Here is a 14,946-nt window from a genome sequence, read left to right as displayed (position 1 = left end):
TATTAGAATATTAGAATTTAAATGGAGATTAATAAGGATATTCTATTAAGAAGCTTATGCAAAAATCAATTTTATTTCTATAATCATGAACAAATTGTTACAAAATGCATTTCAAAAGAAGACACTATTATTGCAGGTAAATTATAAGTCATAAGGAATAATTGAATAAAAGTTAAGTGAACTTGTCACATCAAAGGACCAGAGCCACCACTGCCTCAGTCTTGATGTCAATAATTAACACCCTGGACACTTCCCATAAGGACATGAGTCACAATGCCCAGTTACTTCTAGTATGCCTTTTCTTTTAAGACTTTTCATGGCCTTCTTGTGATTATAGCATCATTGTTCTCTGGGGACTCTCGAACTGCCACTCCAGATTAAGGCTCTTTTGGAGAAGATTAGGAGACAGCTGGGAAATCTGAGAATTTCATCCTGCTTTTTCTTGAAGTCCTCTGTTGCTGCCTCTCGCCACCCCTCCTCCCCTTTCCAGCCGTCGCTATCTTTCCCACCAGTCCCGCCCATATTGCCAACGTACAATCTGCCCTCTTCCCTGGTAACTGCTTACCTCGGGGCTGTCCATCAGCTTCAGCCTGTCCACTACTGCCCCGTAGCTAGCCCTCCCTCCATCTTACTCCTCCCTCTCAACCCTATATAACCTAGTGCACTTCCATAATAAAGCAGACCTGTTCTTGCGCTCAAGTGGTCTCCGTGGTTTTTTCCCAAACCGCGCGTCCCCCACGCCTGGAGAACCGGTGCTCCCTTCGGGAGTACCCCCCGCCGGCGGTTCGGCAGGAGTGAGCCCCCCCCCCGACTCTTGGGCCTGAGCGAGGCTAAGCCCTCCAGCCCGACGGCATTTGGCGCCTGAACGTGGGGCTGCTCCTCCCCCGGCCCCTCTCTGCTGCTGCTGCTGCTGTGAATCGGACGGCTCATCCTCTTCTCCAGGTAGGGACCCCTCGCCGTCATCCCGCCTCTATTTTAACATGGGCACCTCTCTATCATCGCGTCAGGCGCCACAAGTTAGGGCCCTCGCTGCCCTGCTCGACACCAACGGAGTCCACGTTTCCCTGCGGCAACTCCAAAAGTACTGGGACATTTTGCTCCCTTTTAATCCGTGGCTCGCCACCTGCCAACTCTGGAGCCCAGATACATACTCTCGACTCATAGATCGAGTCACCTCCGCAATGGAGCATGAGAAATGCTCTTTCCCAACGGGCCTTTTACCTGTTCTCGTTGCCATTCGCGCCTGTCTCCTCGGCGCCCCATCCGAGACTATTTGTGAGGCTTCTCCCAAGCGGCCTCTAGACTGTGATCCCAATGAGTCCGCCGACACTGACTCTCTGTCTGACCAACTTGCGGCCGCCCTCGAGTGTGAGCCCCCCCATCCGAGCTCCCCGCGGCACACAGAGACCGCTCCTGCGGCTCCCCAAGATGGCGAACTTCCGCCTTCTTCCTCCACCTCTGCCCAAAATGGCGCACTTCCGGCTTCTTCTTCACCGGGCCCGGAGCCCGCCGGTGGGAACAAAGGCGCTTCTTCCCGCCTTTACCCACCTCTTCCTGCCCTGTCAGCATCCGGCTCCGCCCCGGAAACTGTATGGTCGCCATCTTCCGCTAAACCGGAAGCACCCCCCGCGCCATTTTGTTCACAACCGGAAACGGAAGTGACTCCCACGCCATTTTATACCTCACCGGATGTAGCTGCTCCGCCATCTTGTCCAACACCCGGAAAGGCCCCACCGCCATTTTGTTGCCAGATAGATGCCGCTAGGCCGCCATTTTTTCAGCTGCATTCTGCCTATCCTCAGCCGCCTCCATACGGCGGTAGCGCCCCGCCTGCGCAAACCGTTGCCCCTAGTGCCGCGCTTCCTCGAACCCCCCAGCTGTATCCGCTGAATCTGCAGCCCACGCTGCAACGGCTGCAAACCTGGCTGCCCTTTACAGCGGATGAGATTAAAACCCTCTGCAAAGCTGTAAAGGAAGATGGAATCAGCAGCCCTTATGTGCAACAGCTCCTTGAAGAGCTAGGAACCCAGCTCGTTCTCCCATATGACTGGATTTCCTTAGCCTGTGCCATTTTAACGCCAGGCCAATTTATTGAATGGCGCGCTCACTACCAAATGGCTGTTGATCGGCAGGTTGTAGAAAATGCCCAAGCCGGCGTCCAAGACCCTCCTGATGCATACACAGGAATCAACAACTACGCGGATCCTCGTTCTTATCTCGAAATCGACCCAGGGTTTTGGCACTGGGTAAAAGTACTTGTCCAGCGATCGTTCTCTCTAGTTTCCACCAAGCAGCCCACCAAGCTCGCGCAACTTCTTCAAGACCCCAATGAAACCTTCCCAGCATTCGTCGCCCGTGTTCTAGAAGCTTGCCAATGAAAGATCTCCAGCGAGGATGCCCAGTTCGCGCTGGCCAAAGAGCTTATCATAGATGGATGCCTTGCGCCATTCCGGGCTGTAGTCCTCCCTATACGTGACAAGGCTCTGCATGAGTGGGTCCTTGCCTGCAGTGACGTTGACCCGCAAGTCAAAACTCTCACCGCTGCCTTTGCATCTGCCATGGCCGTTTCATCTACTTCCACTTCCGTCTGCTTTCGATGCGGCCAGCCCGGCCATTTTGTTTGTGAGTGCTCCCAGCCAGGCCCAGCGCCTCGCTCTGCCTTGCCACCACGGCAACCAAGAGGCCCTTCCACGCCGTGTCCGCGTTGTGGGAAAGGATATCATTGGGCCTGTGACTGCCGTGCCACCCAAAATTACCAGCAGCCTTTAAACTCCCAGAGGGGCAGTCCTCAGCCCCACCCTCAAGAGGCCCTCAGAAAAATTCCCAAACCATAATGTGGACAATGCCTATCTCACGCCACCAGAGGCCCTCTTTAGAACTTAAAATCGATGGGCAATGGCTTGATGGTCTCCTAGATTCTGGCGCTGAAATCTCCTGTGTTCCCTTCGAAGTCGCTGCGTTTAATCATTGGCCTCTCGAGACTGGCCCTCAAGTCCTCGGTGCCACAGGAGCCGCTACCTCCTGGAAAACATCCCAGCCTCTGCATTGGAGTGACAGAGAAGGCCACGAAGGCCAGATTCGCCCACTCGTCCTCTCTTCAGTCCAGACCATCTTATGGGGAAGAGATGTCCTCAGCCAGCTAAAAGCCCGAATCACCACAGAAGCCTTCTCAGCTATGCTGCCCACCCCCCCTTATAGGGGCCACTGCTCTCATCGCAAAACCTGACCCTATCCCTCTGGAATGGGACACAGAGGAGCCCATCTGGGTCGAGCAGTGGCCCTTGCCAGCTCACAAGCTACAAGCTCTCTCTGCCCTCGTCGAAGAGCAGCTACAAGTGGGGCATATTGAGCCGTCCACTAGTCCCTATAATTCGCCAATTTTCGTCATTAACAAGAAAAACACTGGCAAGTTCCACCTTCTCCACGACCTCCGAGAGATCAACAAGCATATTAAGCCAATGGGATCACCTCAGCCAGGATGCCCGCATCCCACCGCGGTCCCCCAACATTTTCATGCAGCAACTATCGACATCAAAGACTGCTTTTTCTCTATCCCTCTTCATCCCCAAGACTGTCCGAGGTTCGCGTTCACAGTTCCACGCATCAACAACCAGGGTGCAGCACAGTGATTTCAATGGAAAGTATTGCCTCAAGGCATGCGCAACAGCCCTACTATATGCCAATTATATGTCAACCATGCCGTGGAGCCACTGCGCTCCAAGTTCAACCCGGAGCACACATACATCCTCCACTACATGGATGACCTCCTTTTGGCAGCGAGCTCCCATGCGCTCCTCAATGATCTGCTCTCGGCAACAATAACAAACCTCTCCAGCCTCGGGCTTACTGTGCAGTCTGACAAAATAAATCTCCAACCTCCTTTTCAATTTTTGGGCTTTCACTTTCACCAGTTCATTCAACCTGCGAGCCCAAAAATTCACGTCTCTCACAAAATGACACTCACTGAGCTCCAACGGCTTTGCGGGCAAATCAATTGGCTTCGCTCGGCGCTCCCCATCACAACAGCGCAAATGCAGCCCCTCTTCGAGCTCCTGCAGACCAAAGATAGCCCACCAACTGCGGTTACTCGTCACATCACCATCACCCCCGCTGCCTGAGAAGCCGTCCAACAGGTCAGTGCCGCTCTACAGCAATGCCGCCTAGAGCAGTTTTCCCCTGACCTTCCAGTTTTAGCCTTAATCCTGCCAACGCCAATCACTCCCACAGGCCTCTTATGGCAAGATGGCCCTCTCCTTTTCCTGCATACATCCAAAAGCAAGCTTCCAAAAATTTGCCCTTTTATAAGGGCATGGATTGCGTTGGCTACTGACTTGGTACTTCTCTCCATGCAAACATACAGCGCCCCGCCGCACACCATTGTTTGGCCTTTAGATGCCAAAGAAGTTACTTCTCTCATCATGAACAATGCTCAAATGCAGAGCCTAATAGAGCTCTTTCATGGCTCCTTTGAAAACCACTATCCTCATCACCAATTGCTGCAAGGAATATCTCAATTGGCGTTTTCCAACCCGTTCCGTCCGTTGCCTGCACGGAACCCAATCCCTTCAGCCATCACTGCCTTCACAGACGCCTCAAAAACGGCATTTGCGGCCATCATATACACTCCTAAGAATCCTGAGCCACGGCAACTGCTGTTCACAAATGACTTTTCTGTTCAGGTGGGCGAACTTCTAGCTGTCGCTGCAGTCCTCAATCTCCACCCAGACCAGCCTCCCAATATTTTCACCGACAGCCTATACACTCTTCAAGTCTGTCGCGGCCTCCCACTTGCCACTTTCTTGCCAAGTGACTCAAACATCGATTGGGCACTCGCCTTTGTGCAACGGCTGCTTGAAGAACGGCAACAGCCCTGGTTCATAGCTCACATTAGAAGCCATTCTGGCCTACCAGGGCCTCTGACTCAGGGAAATAACCTCGCTGACGCTTCCGTGTCCGCCCATCAGATAAACCCAGTCACTTTTCGAGAAGACTCCACCTATGAACCGCGGCTTGGAGACTTTGTCAACCAAGCCAAGCTTTTACATTCCCAATTTCACTTCTCTGCGCGGTCCATCCAAAAGCTCTTTCCAGACATCCCTATTGAAACCTGCAAGCACCTTGTGTGTGCGTGCCGAACTTGCGCGCCTTTGCTGCCACTTGGACCTTTACAGCCTCAAGGCATCAACCCCCGCGGCCTCCGCCCAAACTCGAGGTGGCAATTAGATGTCACTCATGTCAGTGCCTTTGGCCGCCTCAAATACCTTCATGTGGCTATTGACACCTTTTCACATCTATGCTATGCAGTCCCCCTCGCAGGGGAGAGCGCCAAGCATTGCATCAAAGCGCTTCGCCAAGCTATTTTGTTCATGGGAGTCCCATGGGATCTCAAAACAGACAATGGGCCCGCTTATCGCAGTGTCGCCTTCGCCAGCTTCGTGCAAATGTACCACATCACACATCACTTCGGCATTCCATACAACCCACAGGGGCAAGGAATCGTTGAACGCACTCACCAGCAGCTCAAACTGCTCATCCAGAAGGAGAGAGCCCCCTTCCCCCACAAAGCCCCAGGAGACGTTATAACTGCCTGCCTCATTCACCACAATCTTCTGACTTTTGACAGTCAAGGACTTTCTCCCACCCACAAGCACTGGGGGCCTATGTGGCAGCCTTCGCAGGTCCCCCTAGTCCATTGGAAAGACCCTGCCACCAATCATTGGCAAGATCCCGCTCCCCTCCTAGCACAGGGGAGAGGCTTTGCTTGTGTCTTTCCAGATTCTGAGCCGCAACCTCTCTGGATCCCTGGGCACTGCATCTGGCCTGCCACTGACCCATTAGTCCCAGCAAGCGATCAACACCCTATGCCCTCAGTGAGAGATAACATTAACAGTGGGTGTGGGTCAGACGTCGCTCCGTTCGCCCAAATCCAGCACCAGCCGTCATCAAGAAGTGCCCCCTCCTAATCTAAACCCCTACCCCCATCTCTTCCTTACCCCACTCTCTTTACCCTCTTCCCCCTACCCGCTCGCCATGTATGGAGAGCGAGGAATTTTCTTTTCTTTTGTCTCCACAGATGCCGCGCCGTCAAATGATGCCTCTATGCAACCTCGTGACCGTCTCCTTCATCCTGGCTTCCTTCGCTCTCCCAGCCACTGCCAACCCAAATCATCAGCCCTTCAATTGGACCCTCACCCTCTTGACCTGCGAGAGCTGCCAGGGCGGCAACCAGCTCCTCGCCTCCAACGTGACCGCCTCCGCCCCCTCTTTCACAACTGATGTCCTCAATCTCACTGGACGCATAAACATCCCGTCTTACAATTTGGGGACAAACAGCCTCTCTGCCACAGGTTTCTACATGTGCCCATCCTCCGCCAGAGGATGTCATGACCCAACGCATTACTACTGTCCTTCTTGGGGGTGCGCAACCATCGCTCACAGATGGTCCGGCGCCCCTAACAGGGACCCATACCTTATTCTCCAGCGTAATGCTACTCGATGGAACACCATCACACTCACAGTTAAAGACCCCAACTCCGACCTCTGGTTACAGGGCCGCACATGGGGAGCCCGCTTGTATGCAGTGGGTCATGATTACAGCGGCATTATCTCTATAAAAAAGGAGCCAATCCCCTCACGCTCCACCCCTATCGGCCTAAATCGAGTTCTCAATCCTCCAAAGGCACAGCCTCCTTCTCCACCTCGCCCCACCTTGCCCGCTCCTTCACCCGGCACCCCCCTCGCCACTGCCTCTCTCAGCTCCCACAACCCCAAGCCTCACTTACCCCCTGGTCAGCTTCCCAGTCCTCTCATCAGCCTAATCAAAGCCTCATACACCTCTCTGAACTCATCTCACCCCAATCTCACCCAGAGCTGCTGGCTTTGTCTCTCCCCCTCTCTTCCTCTATACGAACCTGTCGCCACAAACCTCACCTTCAGCGAATCCTCCGAAAATTCTCCTACTGGATGCAACTGGAACACTTCCTCTGTTCCCCTAACCTTCCAATCTGTTTCCTCCACAGGGCGCTGCGTTCGTTCCCGCCAAGGTTCCCATCCCCTTATGCACGCCTGTGCTAACTACTCCTCTCCTAGCACTTCTGCCAAATTCTTAATCCCCCATAACACCTCCCAGTGGCTTTGTACCTCCACCGGATTAACCCCCTGCCTCAATGTCGCCACCCTCAATGCTACCAATGAAACTTGTCTGCTTATCCTTCTCGCCCCTCTAGTCCTTTACCACTCTGACGCCGATTTCTTCCGCCGTTTGTTGCGCAGACAAACCTCTCTCCAATTACAAAAGAGGGAGCCAATCACTGCAGTCCTAACAGTTGCTTCCCTTTTGGGTATCGCAGGAGCAGGCACAGGGATCGCAGCCCTCTCCACACAGTCCTCTGCCCTCTCATCTCTCAGGCACGCCATTGACGAGGACATCACCTATCTTCGTAATGCTGTAAAATACCTAAAAGACTCTCTTAACTCTCTCTCCGAAGTAGTTCTCCAAAACCGCCGCGGCCTCGACCTCCTCCTCCTTAAAGAAGGAGGTCTATGTGCCGCCCTTGGAGAAGAATGCTGCATATACGCCAACTCCACCGGCCTTGTTGAGGACAATCTAAGAAAGGTCCAAGAGGGACTAGAGAAACGCCGCAAAGAACGAGAAAATGCAAACTATTTTTCTAGTGTTTTTCATACCCTCCTCCCTTACTTCCTTCCACTCCTAGGCCCACTCCTCGTCCTCATCTTAGCCCTCACCGTGGGCCCTTGGGCTGTTAAAGGGATTGTTAACCTTGCCAAAAATCACACCGATGCAGTATTCAGCTCTTTCGTGCAGGTCCATTACCAACGCCTCGCCACCGAGGAGCCCCGCCCCCTCCGTCCTCTTCACCCTCTCCGCCTGCGAGACCTACTCTAGCCGCTCCCTGTCATTTCCTTCCCCTCTAATGGGGGTTCTGGGGCATCGCGAAGCCGCTTTGCTGGCAAGGCTCGATGTGCGTCTAGCGCCGGCGCGCACCGACCCTAAAGGCCAATGCATGCATCCTGGCCAGATGCTATGTCATTTGCCCATAGCCGGCCGGGTTCGCCCCCTTTCCCCCTCACCTTCCCCAGCCTATTCCCCTTTTCCCTCATTGTTTCCCTTTTAAAAACAAAAAGAGAGCAATTGTTGCTGCCTCTCGCCACCCCTCCTCCCCTTTCCAGCCGTCGCTATCTTTCCCGCCAGTCCCGCCCATATTGCCAACGTACAATCTGCCCTCTTCCCCGGTAACTGCTTACCTCGGGGCTGTCCATCAGCTTCAGCCTGTCCACTACTGCCCCGTAGCTAGCCCTCCCTCCATCTTACTCCTCCCTCTCAACCCTATATAACCTAGTGCACTTCCATAATAAAGCAGACCTGTTCTTGTGCTCAAGCGGTCTCCATGGTTTTTTCCCAAACCGCGCGTCCCCCACGCCTGGAGAACCGGTGCTCCCTTCGGGAGTACCCCCCGCCGGCGGTTCGGCAGGAGCGAGCCCCCCCCCCCGACTCTTGAGCCTGAGCGAGGCTAAGCCCTCCAGCCAGACGGCAGTCCTAGCCCCTGGAAAGAGCTATTGTGCCAAAGCCATGTAAACCAAGGTCCTGTGCTTCATATGGTACCCACCTGACAACCTGCTCATTGGACAGGTCAGTTAAAATCTTTGTTGTGTGGGATGGAGGGCAATGCTCATCACTAACCTCAGGGGTCACAAAGGTCCCAAGTGGCAAGTGTCCTGGGTCCACCCCTAACATGGCAACATCCTGTCATCCTGCACATATGGCCAGGAAGTCATCATCTGGAAAGAGGAAAATGGCACCTGGAAGAAGACCCATGAGCACCCAGGACACTACTCAGTAGTTGTAAACATTGTATGTTGGAATTCCCATCAGTAGAGACTGATCCTGGCCTGTGGGAGCTCTGGACAGGGCCATCTCCCTGTTGACTTATACCACACGGCCAGTGTGAAGTGAAGATGAACAATGCTCACACTATTGGCTGCAGTGTTTTCAGCTGTGCCTCTTATATCTGGAACCCTCATAGACCAGCCATCAGGGCAGAAACACAACTACATCAGGAAATTTGCATCAGGCGGCTGTGACAACATCATCAGGCTGTGGAAGGAGAAGGAAGATGAGCAGAGGAAGGAGGAGCAGAAGCTGGAAGCTCACAGTAACAGGGTTCAAGATATGGCCTGGGCCCCTATCCTTTGGTCTGTCCACCAACACCATCACCATCTGCTTCTGGGAATGGTCATGTGTTCTTTTGGAACTGTGTTGATGCCTCAGGCAATACATGGTCCTGAAACTCTGCGTAAATTCAGTAATGTTGTGTGATATGTAAACAGGTCTATCGCAGCCAACATTCTTGTTGTCTCTGGCAGAGACAATAAGGTGACTCTGTGGAAGGAGTCAATTGACTGGGAGTGGGTGTGCTTCAGTGATGTGAACAAGGTCCAGTGCTCCGTACCAACTTCATTCACAGAGTGGAATGAGCAATGACACATAGGGGACCTGACTCCCCAGCCCACCACTGCCAAGACTACCCTTCTCATCCAACTGACCAAACAATGGGGATGAACACTGAACTCCAACAAAATTATTGTTGTCCTAGACTGATTATGTGCCTTAACATGATTCAGTAAGGATTTTAGCTTAATTCTAGATGAAAGCATTCTTGGTATGAGAGAAAAAACAATTGACCTATCTTTAAAGGTATTATTTTATAATATTTTGTCTAATTTTATGTATCTATTGGGTTCAGATGTTATTTAGGGGCTATTTCCAAAATAATTTAACAAATCATATTGCTTGTTTTAGAAAGCTGGCAGCTGAAGTCAGCAATGACTTGAAACTAAAAGGAGAGAGTAATGTAAAAAAGGATGATTTGTGAGCTGAAGTGACCCTGGGTCAAGTGACCGACACAGCTTGAGATTATCTCATAGGCAAAGAATCAGGGAAATTTCATGACCTTATAATTCTCCCTTCCTCTGGCCTATCCTGGACTTCCCATCAAAGGCCAAAGTCACAAGAGTCTACTTGGGTCAAGATTTGGTGACAAGAGCAGGCTGGAGAATGTTCAGGAGTGGAAAAATGAATATTTTCAAAATAATGCTGAACCTTATAAGTAATCAGGGAAATGAATATTTAAACAACAATAATATCCCATCCTATAGTCCCTTATTGACAAGGTATGAATCAAAGAGATAAGCATAACTCCTTTGTCAGGACAGATTAACCCCTGTATCACAGTTCCTCAAATCTCAAAAACTTAATATAACATATTTTTATTATTTATTCTTGAAAATTCTAACATCCATGATTTTTCTTCTAACTGGGGACTCATCTCTAAGCAATAATGAAGGGGTTCCAGGCTCCTTCACTTTTCTGAAGCTGCCATCTCGACACAAGGTTTCTCACATAGCTGTGGAAAAGGAAGACATGAAGATGTTTAAAGGACCCTTAATACCTTGACATGAAAATGATATTCATGATTTATGTTTGTATTCCATTCATCTAGTCTAATTATGTAGCCTATCTAGATATCTACCAAGAAGGTAGAAACATATAGTCTCTAGGTTGGTAGAATAGAACATGGTTGGCCAGTCAACTGGATATGGAACACATCCATAGATTTAGCAACAAATCTATATTTCTTGATCACATCACATTTCAGAAACTTTACTTAACTTCTGTGCCTCTGCTACAGGCTTTGGGTCAAGTTCAGGTCTGCTCATTCTATAATTTTTTGTGTAGGAGTTGATATTTGGCAGGAGCAAGTGGGGATGAAAATCCAAAAGAGTTTCGCAATAGTATTTAAAATTTCTGCTTGAGCATATTTCAAGACCCTTCACATTCCTCTGGTCAAGGCATCTGGCTGATTCTAAGGTAAATGGTATCAATGGGATGAGAGATTTATTTCCCCACAAGAGAAGCCAGTAGAAGAGATGTGGTAGATGCAACTAACAAAACCATAATGGATAGTTTTAATCAGGCTGTTTCTGCTTCCACTGAAGCTGGGAGAATGTCAAAGGGTTAAGCTGTTCAGACTATGCCTAGGCATGTGGAAGGGAGTTCCCAGACCTCTACCACAAGGAGAAGGAGGAGTGAGATAAATAGGAAGTGGAACAAGTAGGAGATTAGAGAAAATGGCAGGCACAGAGGTCATTGCAATTAAAAATGGGGAGACGGGTAAGACTCTGGGCTTAAATCTTTCCATTATAAATAGACAAGGAAAACTTACAAAATGTTTATGAGTCACTTTCAAAGAAAGTCCCTTTCCTTTTCTTTTTCTGTGCATTGTAATGCATAAAATAACTTAAATTTATTAGCAATGGTCTTGGTTCCTGTACAAATACACTGGAAAGACAGGAGATGTATGTGTGTGGATCCCATGTGAACTTATCTGTAAATGTAGCCCTCACTTTTAAATTATTTCTCCAGTTCATCCTGAGTTTGGTCACTTTGAAATAATGTGCTGGATATTCTCAGCAACAGACTCCATTACCCAGGAGTGTTTTGTGAGAGTGAGTTGATTTATAGCACATTTCCAATCCTGTCAAGAAGAGAAAAATATTTCTATAAAAAATGGTGGAAGTAGGGCCACTCCAACTAGAAGAAGCCTGATTATGCGAAAGATTTCTTAAAAATATTCTCGATAAATAGTCACTTGTGACACAATTTTGATTTTCATTTATGCATTATTTCTCCATTTCCTTCATTTGGAAGATATTAATTTAGGACTTGTGATTGTCGTTCTCTTCATAAGTGAAGGAAAATGCTGGTTATTTATGCTGTTCAAAGAGCCCTGACTCGGGAGCTTTCATTAAGATTGGTCAATTTCACAGTTCAGTTACTCTTGAGAGGAGGGATCTAGCTCTTACCAAAGTAAGGCCATGGAGAAAATGGCATGATTTAAGGTTTACATTTAAAAAAAGAAAAAGATAAGAAAAAGAGAACAAGAAAAGGCAAGACAAAAATTTGTACTTACAAAATATATTTTTTTAAAAGAAGTGAAACATAGCTGAGCAAAAGGAGGTATGTGACAGACCTTTTACAGATGATTTTTTTATATAAGGTAAAAGAAAAGTTAAAATACATATGTGTGATTCCATGTGTGTATATACTATATACATTAATGTATATAGTATATATGAATATATATTTGTGTGTGTGTATATATATAAAAATAAAAGAAAGGGGACAGATGCAGGGAACTGTTTCACTTGCAGTTGTAGATACTCTATGTTTTTTGGGATGGGTGTTGTCCATCATCATCATTTTGTTACTTGTCCTGGGGCAGTGTGATAAACTGGAGCATAGGTGTTAGCTGAAACTCTGCTGAGATTCAGAGCCCAACTGACATGAACAGATGAAAGATTCAAGTCTTTGGGTCATATATTTAATGGGCATAGAGCTAATTATAGGTTCAAATAAAAGGGGTATAGGAATCATGTGTAGGGAAATTATAAATGAGCAAATGAACCTAACTCTGTTACATTGGGAAAATAGGTTATCATATATTCCAAGGTAAGACCCAATGATAGGATGCTGATTTCCTGGGGTTGTCTGCCTTGTCTATAGCATTCAGATGTCTCTACTGTCCTCAGAAGCACACCTATATAAGGCTTTATTTACTGTGGCAATTAGTGAGATCTGCCTGAGACATGCATAAGTATAATCCCTGGAATAACCTCCAACTCGGAAATCCTTTAGCTGTAAAACCTTTTTTTTGTATTTAATTTACCCCCCTCTAAGTCAAGGCCTTTGTCCAAATGCATTGGAGGTTGGCGCTTGGTAATAATCCCTTAGTGCCAGGGAGGTTCATCCTGGGAGTCATGTCCCATGCAAGGGGAAAGGTATTTGCTGAGTTTGGCTTAGAGAAAGACCATGTTTGAGTAACAAGATTTCCAGGAAGTAATTCTTAGGCAATAGTTATTATTAGGCTAAGTTTCAATTTTATAAGAATAAAGTTCATAAGATCTAAAGCAGAGTGTGTATCACCATTCCCAAATCCTCAAGACTGAGGAATGAATAAACATAAGGGGTGGAATGCAACCATGAGCCAAAGTAGACTTATTATTATTTTGGTAACAGAAGCACTTATAATATTGATATAAAGATAGTGGTTACCAGAGGTTCTGAGGGGATGTGGAGGGAAGAATAAGTGAAAGAACATTGGGTATTTTTAGAGCATTGGAATTGTTCTGCATATTCCAGTGACAGATACAGGCCAGCATACATTTTGTCAAAACCTATAAAATTGTACAGTGCAAAGTGTAAACCATAATGTAAACTATAGGCCATTGTTAGTAATAATGCTTCAGTATTTGTTCATTAATTGTAACAAATTTACCACACTAATATAAGATGTTAATAGGGGAATATGTGAGAGGGGAAGGAGGTGAGGTATACAGGAATCCTCTATATGATTGATGTAATTTTTCTTTAAAATTTATTTTAAAATAAAGTTAAAAAATTAAGTAAATAGCTAAAAGAAAAGGAAGACAATGAGTGCTATGATAAGAGGAGCTTCTTGGTAGGGGAAGGAGGAAGGAAGCAGGGACCACCTGGGCAATTTTCTGTATATTGATAACATTTTTTCCTGTCCATTTATACATATAAAATATTCATTTTATAATTTTCCTTATATTCTATATATCTATTTTGAATATAGTTTGATATACATGGCATAGTACATAATAAAACAATAAACTAATAAAAGGTATTTATAATATTCCAAGTGAGATAAGGACAATTGCCTGAGTTTTCACATGACAATCATTTTAATTATCCTTTGACATAGACAAAGTAAAGAATGGAAGTCAATAATCAGACAACTAGGGGAATGGGCAGAATACTGAGTCACAGTACTAACAGAAAGAAATAAAGATTCCGGAATTTAATTTAAAGATAAAAGATTAGACATTATCTCCCATTTGGTTACTGGCCATCATGTGCAGGTATTATGAAACCTCCAACTTACTTCATTTAAACCTTTTATTTTAGTAATATAATGCCTCAATAAGGACAGGAGTGACTTTATTTTTATATCATCACATACAGTGCTTATAATGATGTCTGGTAATGAATTTATACATAAAGATGACACATACACCCCCACATATGCACCCGATGCCTCCTACATACTCGCACACCCACACACACAGAGAAAGAAAGAGTAGGAGAAAGAGCAAATAGGAGAAATGTTAGCAATTAAATAAAAATAAGCAGTTTCTCAAAAAGAAGCTCAATTAATTTGTACTTTTAATGATCATCTAGTTGCAAATAGAAATAATTTCAAATGGGTCTTTGTACCCTAGAGTTCTTTGATATCTAATCAAATAATTCCATAAAATCTATGATAAGAAATATGAAAAATATCAAGTGAGAATGTAGGTGAGCAATGGAATGATTTTGCCTTCAACCTGGTGTTCAGAGGTCATCTAAAATCAGAAAGTCTATGTTTTAATAAGTGTTGGATGTTAAGTTAGAGCTTATCAGAATTTATCAAGTGCACTTCAGGAGGACAAAATAACCTGAAGAAAGGCAGGATGACTTTCTGTAAATACTGACAGAAGTTAATTAATATAACACTTACTACCAAACAGTTAAAAGAATTGAGATAAACTGTTTAATTCTATAGTAACTGCCTCCGTATATGCTTTCTGTACCAGGACCTCTACAAGGGTGGTTACTAGATTCCCAGTATAACTTAACAGAACACAAGATCCTTTTGTCTAGCAGAATCTTAAAAATACTAATGATCACATGATTTTCACCAGGCCATGGGTGTCTAAAATATCTGGATGTGGACAATTATATATATAAATATAAATATATATAAATTCCACTATTCAGTAGTTTTTCCTCGTTGCTGCAAATTTAGCCACTTATAGTTCCTTGAGACTTCACAAGAGAAAATACTTTTTTTTATTTTATTTATC

General features: G+C 46.7%; 1 pseudogene; it reads left to right on the top strand.

Annotated features, from left to right (window-relative positions):
- The first annotated feature begins 224 nt into the window (after window positions 1–224).
- Window positions 225–9,502, top strand: LOC101444521 (protein SEC13 homolog pseudogene; annotated as a pseudogene).
- Window positions 9,503–14,946: the final 5,444 nt, after the last annotated feature.

The sequence above is a fragment of the Dasypus novemcinctus genome, chromosome 15 (assembly GCF_030445035.2).
Source record: "Dasypus novemcinctus isolate mDasNov1 chromosome 15, mDasNov1.1.hap2, whole genome shotgun sequence".
Lineage (NCBI taxonomy): Eukaryota > Metazoa > Chordata > Mammalia > Cingulata > Dasypodidae > Dasypus > Dasypus novemcinctus.
Note: the sequence above shows the minus strand (reverse complement) of the source record. Positions and strands in the feature narration are given on the sequence as shown.